At 47.1% G+C, this 7,461-nt stretch overlaps 1 non-coding gene across 1 annotated transcript; it reads right to left on the bottom strand.

Moving 5' to 3' along the window:
- Positions 1-7,037: 7,037 nt before the first annotated feature.
- On the bottom strand, positions 7,038-7,196 carry LOC137377975 (U1 spliceosomal RNA). Its single transcript, XR_010976540.1, has one exon. It is a non-coding gene; the product is annotated as a U1 spliceosomal RNA (small nuclear RNA).
- Between the last annotated feature and the right edge of the window lie 265 nt (positions 7,197-7,461).

The raw sequence follows: 7,461 nt of genomic DNA, 5'->3' as shown, positions 1-7,461 counted from the left end.
CAGTAAAAGCTTTGTTATCTGGCACTTTACCAACCAGCAAGTTCCATTATCTGGAATTTTCGCACAATTCAGGTTGCCATCAATGGTTAGAATTGCTACCTTGCCTCGGTGACTAGTTCCCCATTCACTATAATGTGATCCTTGCTCCCTGCAGTCAGATGCGTTTTCCACCGGGGATGGCTCATTGGAAAGGACAGACTCTCCCACATACTACATTGGTGCATCCACCCTGAAGGATTATAGGGAAATTACAAATTGGCTTTCCCAATGCTGGCCCCTGGGCTTCCTTCACCCTTGTGGTAATAACTTCGGAGCAGAAGGTCAGAATCTCCACCCACCTTGGTAAGTCAACTCTTGATTAACCAGAATTTTTGCTCATCTGGCACTTCTCAGGTCTGGTACATGCCGGATAACAAAGCTTTTACTGTATCTAGTTTCTCTTTAATATCTTCCAAAGACCTGTTCAATCTGTATCCTATTTTTACCATGCCCCAGTCCTAATACACAGGTTATGCAGAAGCATTGTGAGCCAGAGTTGGAGTTCACATCTGATATCTCTAACAGCCAACTGAAGAGCCTTGGTACAATTGGTTATTATGTGAATCTAGGAAACTGCATAAACTGTTGAAGCCTTGCTGCCTTTGGGATTACAAGTACTGCTCTGTATCAAAGTTAATGCACTAGTAGGCATAATTAAGCAGGCCTCAGGAACCCAGCTTATGACTATGGACCAAATACCGGTCACTCCTGTGGGACCCCCTGTTGAAACTAGCATGCAACCAGTGGCATAGAAACAGAACTATATTGCTACCTTAACCAGAACTCATCAATGTAAAGGTGACATAGGTCAGGAACTGTCTCCTTGTACAGTCTCAGTATTTGAATGCCTTGTTGTTTTATATGTGATGACTAGCTGCTCCTTGGCTGCTGCATACAGCCCCAGGAATAGATGATATAAATGATCATGAGTACTCTATGCAGGTTTTCTTTGCATTCTGCCCGCTATCTCCTGTCACAATGTAGGATAGCACATGTCGAGGCTGTAATTCCTCTTCCATTGATGGAAATAAAAAAAGGGCGGTATCTATGACAGGTGCAAATCCAGCTTTATGCCTGGAGTGCTCGGTAAAAATCTACCCCAATAACTGCAGATCATATCAGTGTCAACAGATGACAGTGGAGACTTCAATGCACCCCAATGGAAAGCAGCATCAGTTAGCATTCAGAGCCACCAGCAAGCCCTTTAACTGTCTATTAAGTAACAGGGTTTAAAAAAGCAGCAGAAAATGAGCTCTAATCCATGCCTTTCTCAGATGGAAAACTAACACTGCTGGAAACTTTCCCAGTTTACATATGTTTTAACACCATCCTCTTTGGGCCCTACCATTGGTAAGCATATCCAAAAACCTTTTACTTAAGCACACAAAAGGTTAAAGTATCGTCCTTTGGACCAGAGCCTCAAGTAAAATTCCTCCCTGTACAGATGAAAACATTGATATTTTGATAGATATTGGGGAAAAAAGTTAAAAAGAAAACTGCTTCCAAACCAGTCTCACTATTTTTCAGATTCTGGCTAGAATTATTAGAGGTAATTTGCGAGAAGAGGATCCTGGCATGCAGTCTCACTGGAAGAAAGCATAAAGGATTGGCCCTAAAGCATTAAGAAGCTTATCACTGACCCTGCTTAGTGTGGATCATATAGCTTAATGCATTCTTTAAAGTTTGCTGTTGATCTATCACGGGGCAAAGCTGAATATCTAATTCTTCAGCTAACCCATACGTACCAAACCCATATGAGCATTTTAATAAGACATAGCAAGATTGTTAAATTCCCAAAGAATGCTTACTTTCACCCTAATGAGCAGAAATATGTCTAATCACAATGCATCTTTAAAACTTCAGCATATGACAGCCCTTTTACTACATGCACAATTTCTTCATAATTAGGTTATGCACATTATAACAACATTTCACCATTCCTCATTTACACTCAAAGGACCACTATTCTGACATGTCTTAGAATTCAATCGTTCTGGAAACAATGTTTAACAAATTTATGGAAGACTTTGAAAAAAGGAAATGCCATGAAATTCGGCACCTTAGCACCCTTATGATGTGAGTTGCACCAGACGCCATTTTGGTGAGGGCATTAGCATGCAAGCGGGGAGCGTCCACCGGAAGTATGCAGAGTAGACAGATGGTGAAGTCAGTCAGCTTGTAACACTGATTTGATGCCAGCGCTGCCATTTTGGAGCTCAATGCTTCAGCTAAAACTTTCTATTAGCCTTGCACTGCTGAACATGCATTGAGGAAGCAGGAAGGATTCCCCACCAACGCTATTTAAAGGGATCATCAACTACTTTTAGGTTAGTTGCTGATTGATTGTTGGCTGTTGCTGTGGTTGTAGAAGTGTTTTATGGTTTCTAGAGTTCTTTAAAGTTGCTTAAGTATACAGAGAGTGTTGTGGCATGTGCTGAAGAACTTTGTCCTGCCTTCAAAGACTCTGCACCAAAACACTTGCTCCCAGACATGGATGCAGGAGTATGCATTTCTGTTGGACTACAGGCGGACAGGGAGATTGAGTAGAGGCAACACAGAGGAGGACAAGCTGCTGGAATAGGGAGGAGGCCATATCGTGCCCTACTTTTTTCCATCAGCAGCTGTTGGTGATGATTCTGTGATTCCCATTTACATCTCTTCTAGAACCATATTTTCATTCTTTACTTGCTCCATGACCATATCCTCTTGCCTTGCACCATCAGCCCTTTTGTAATTTAATCTCTCCTGCCATCCAACCTATTACAAACAAACCCTTTTGTTCTTTCCTCTACTCCACGCTTTCCCAGTCTCTGTATTTGCTTAAAACTCATGCCTAATTTTTTCCAGTTCTGATGAAAGGTCATTGGCTGAAATGTTGCATTGAATTGTAACATTTTTACCTGCTCACAGCAGGGGAGGTCAGCAGTGTCAGATGAGAGAGAATCCATCTCTAGCACCAGTGCCATGCTGTCTGAGGCATTTGCGCTAAAGTGTATGTCCATGGAAAGAGTGGTCACTTGCATGGAGCATCTTCAGCCGGAAGTGCCAAGTGAATGATCCATCACGGCCTCCTCCTAAGGTCCCCAGCATGATAGATACCATTCTGCAGCCAATCCGATTCACTTCACGTGATATCAAGAAATGACTGAAGGCACTGGATACTGCAAAGGCTATGGGCCCGAACAACTTTCCAGCAATAGTACTCTAGACCTGGGCTCTAGAACTAGCCATGCCCCTAGCCAAGCTGTTCCAGTACAGCAGCAGCACTGGCATCTACCCAGCAATGTGGAAAATTGCCCAGGTATGTCCAGTACACAAAAAGCAGGACAAATCCAACACGACCAATTACCGTCCTATCAGTCTACTCTCGATCATCAGCAAAGTGATGGAAGGGGTCGTCGACAGTGCTATCAAGCAGCACTTGCTCAGCAATAACCTGCTCACCGATGCTCAGTTTGGGTTCCGCCAGGGACACTCAGCTCCTGACCTCATTACATACTTGGGTAAAACATGGACAAAAGAGCTGAACTCCAGAGGTGAGGTGAGAGTGACTGCCCTTGACATCAAGGCAGCATTGGACCGAGTATGGTATCAAGGATCCTGAGCAAGATTGGAGAGAATGAGAATCAGGGGGAAAACTCTCTGCTGATTAGAGACATACCTAGCACAAAGGAAGGTGGTTGTGGTTGTTGGAGGTCAATCTTCTCAGTCCCAGGACATCACCATAGGAGTTTCTCAGGGTAATGTCCTAGGCCTAATAATCTTCAGCTGCTGCATCAATGAGCTTCCCTCCATCATAAGGTTATAAGTGGGGATGTATGCTGAGGATTGCATAGTGTTCAGCATCATTCACGACTCCCCAAATACTGAAGCAGCCCGTGTCCATATGCAGCAAGACCTGGACAACATCCAGGCTTGGGCTTATAAGTGGCAAGTAACATTTGTGCCACACAAGTGCCAGGCAAGACCATCTCCAACAAGAGAGAATCTAACCATCTCCCCTTCGACATTCAATGGCATTACCATCACTGAATCCCCCACTATCAACAGCCTGGGGGTCACCATTGACCAGAAACTGAACTGGACCAGCCACATAAATGCTGTGGCTACAAGAGCCAGTCAGAGTAACTCATCTCCTGTCTCTCCAATGCCTGTCCTCATCTGCAAGGCACAAATCAGGAGTGTGATGGAATACTCTCCACTTGCCCTGGATGGGTGCAGCTCCAAAAACACCCAAGAAGCTTGACACCATCCAGGATAAAGCAGCCCATTTGATTGGCACCCCATCCACCACCTTCAACATTCACTCACTCCACCATTGCCGCACAGTGGCAGCAGTGTGTACCATATACAAGATGCACTGCAGCAACTCACCAAGGCTCCTTCGACAGCACCTTCCAGACCCGTGACCTCTACTACCTAAAGGACAAGGGCAGCAGATGCCTGGGAACACCACCACCTGCAAGTTCCTGTGCAAGCCACACACCAGCCTGACTTGGAACTATATCTCTGTTCCTTCACTCTCAAGATCTTGGAACTCCCTTCCTAACAGCACTGTTGGTGTACCTATACCCCAAGGACTGCAGCGGTTCAAAAAGGCAGCTCACCACCACCTTCTCAAGGGCAATTATGGATGGACAATAAATGCTGGCCTAGCCAGCGATGCCCACATCCCTCGAACAAATTAATAAAAATCAGAAGCAGCAGACAACTGAGTGCATGCTGGCCCTGACCAATCACCTGCAGATTCAATCTTCCAGCTTAAGTATGATGAAGGAAAACCTCACCTTGGCCATTCAGTGTCTTACTGAAGTGCAGCAAAATGCTCTCCAGCTCTTGGCTAGCAGGGAAGAGTGGGTGGGCCATGAGAGGGAAGATGGAGAAGGGGAATATGGAACTGAAAATCCTGCTCAAAGCATTCCCTCTCAGCACCCCTTGCTATACCCCTGTCCCTCTGTCAGGGTCTCACAAACTGCCTCCTGTCCCGATGGTCAAGTCTGCCAGTGCACAGATGCAGGTGGGGCAATATTTGGCTGAGCCCTCATGGGCTCTGAAACTGAGAGGATGTTGGCCACAAGCACCTGAGTAGTCAGAGCAGGAAACAAGCAGCCTGCCTCTAGCTTTGCTGAAGCCTCATGGGTAGCACCATGTAAGAGTAGTAGGAAAAAGGAGAGAAAGAACTTATTGCCGCACAAGTGTAATTACTTGGTTGTTTACCACTATGTTAAATTGCTACTTTTCAGTTCAGTGTTTGGAATCATAGGGCTGGATGCTGTGCTCAGCTAGAAGGCGAGTTTCATGGCAGGGGGTGCCGGAGAATCAGAGAGGAACCGCACTCCACAGAACCCGATGCCGGGATTCCCGGTTCCGATCTTCCCGGTGGCAAGTTAGGCCAAAGAAACCCGTTCCGCACAAAGGCCATTTGAGGTCCTTAAGTGGCCTATTAACGAGTAATTAAGGGCCTCTTCCCACCACCACTGGGATCTTACCAGCGACGGGGGGGGCCTCTGCCGTGCGGGGAGGACACCTTCTAAAATGAGGTGCCCTCCCTGTGAGCTTGGTGGGGGGTGGGGGGGTCCCTCCTTTGTGGGAAACTCGTGGCTAATGGAGGACCCACCCCGGGAACATCTGTACCATCTGGAACCCTTCCCCCGGACCGAATGACCAACCCCACCCTTGCGGGGCCTTCCGGACTGGCCCTGGTGACCCCGCATCACCACCTGTGTTCTGGAATTCCACCACTGGGCCTGGGTCCGAGGCCTCTGCAGCACATCTGTAACCACCGTTCCCAATCGCGATGCTGATACGGCTGAGCTGCCGGCCCTCTGATTGGCCGGCAGCTCTTGGAGGCGGGATTCCCATCCCGATAAAGTTTTTAAAGGGAGATGTGGATCCCGCCTCCTAAATCCTTGACCCCCCAAAAGACAGAGGAATGCTCAGGGGGGCCGGGTGGTGAAAAAAATGCAGAAGCGGGGTTCCTCCTGCCTTTTCAAACCGGCACCGGGAGCCCCACCTCCTGCACGAAACCTAGCCCACAAAATTTATTTCAAAACTACATTGACCCATCCTCCCGATTGTTGCCTGTTGCCTGCCAAGTAGCCTTCAGCCTTGAGGAAAATAGTATGACAAAAGTAAAAGACAATCAATGAGTGTCACTGAGAGGGATGAATTGTTGACTGTGGGTCTGCTTTGTAGTCGGGGCTTTGGGGGAATGGGGAACACTGGGTTCAGCATTGATGTTTCAGATAACTGCACTGCCTCAAAGTAGTTGAAGCATGCCTGAATAAATCATCCCGGGCTTCCCTGGCAGCTAAGTGAGTGACTGTAGCTACACTGACCAAATCAGGTTCCTCCTCATGCTCCTCCTCCTCCTCCTCAGAGCAGTCTTCACCTTCCACCTCCTGCAAATCCAGTCCTTACTGCAGCACAATGTTGTGCTAGATACAGCACACTACTATCATCCTAGACACTCTGGCTGGAGAATACCCCCAGAGCTGGCCAAGCACCTGATTCACATCTTCAATATCCTGATGTCTTGCTCAATGACACTTTTTGCTCTCATGTGTCTTTGCTTATAACTTTCCTGGGTGTCAGTAGTAGGGCTTCTCAGATGTGTCACCAGCCACATCCTCAGAGGGTAGCCCTTATCTCCAAGGAACCAGCCGCTGACTCCGCTCAGAGGTGTGAATATCTGTGGGAGACTTGACTAGTGCAGAATTAAGACATCATTGCAGCTTCCTGGGTATCTTACACAGACATGCATGATAATCTTTCGGTGGCTGCATGCCAGTTGAACATTAATGGAATGGAATTCCTTTCAATTGATGAATGCTGCTGGTTGATCTGATCATGCATGGATTGCATGAGTGCAATCTATCACTTCCTGAGGCACTAGTGCACAGTTATGTTCAGAAAACTAATCCTCTGCCTGTATATCCTGTGTTGGGGGTATCGTTTCCTGCGAGCTGGAGTTATGTGTTCCTCCCTTCTTTTTTTTTCAGGGGTGAGCGCGAACGCAGACCCCCACTATCACAAATTCTGCAGTCAAGTATCCCACATTTGGGGACATCGCAGGCATCAGCAAACCCACAGTGCAATGGGTTAGCCTCATCCTGAGCGAACCTTTTTTTGATCACAGTTTCTTCTATGCTGTGTAGCGGCAGATGGTTGAGAAGGCTGCTGCTGATCCTACTGGTGCTGCTGCTGCTACTGCTGGTGCAGATCCTCTTGTTCCTCATCAGAGATCCAAGGCAGAGCTGCATATGCAACTCCCCTGCTGCTGTGAAACCTGACAGCTGGGAAGTGCAGATCAAAGGCAAAAAGCTCCAAGGTAGCAGCTTTGACCTGGGAATGTCTTGGAAGTTACCTCCAAAGTAGTGAAAGCATACTCTCAGAACAAATCCTGTGAGCGAAAGCCTTTCA

This window comes from Heterodontus francisci, chromosome 15 (assembly GCF_036365525.1).
Source record: "Heterodontus francisci isolate sHetFra1 chromosome 15, sHetFra1.hap1, whole genome shotgun sequence".
Taxonomy (NCBI): Eukaryota; Metazoa; Chordata; class Chondrichthyes; order Heterodontiformes; family Heterodontidae; genus Heterodontus; species Heterodontus francisci.
This window is presented reverse-complemented; position numbering and strand designations above follow the sequence as displayed.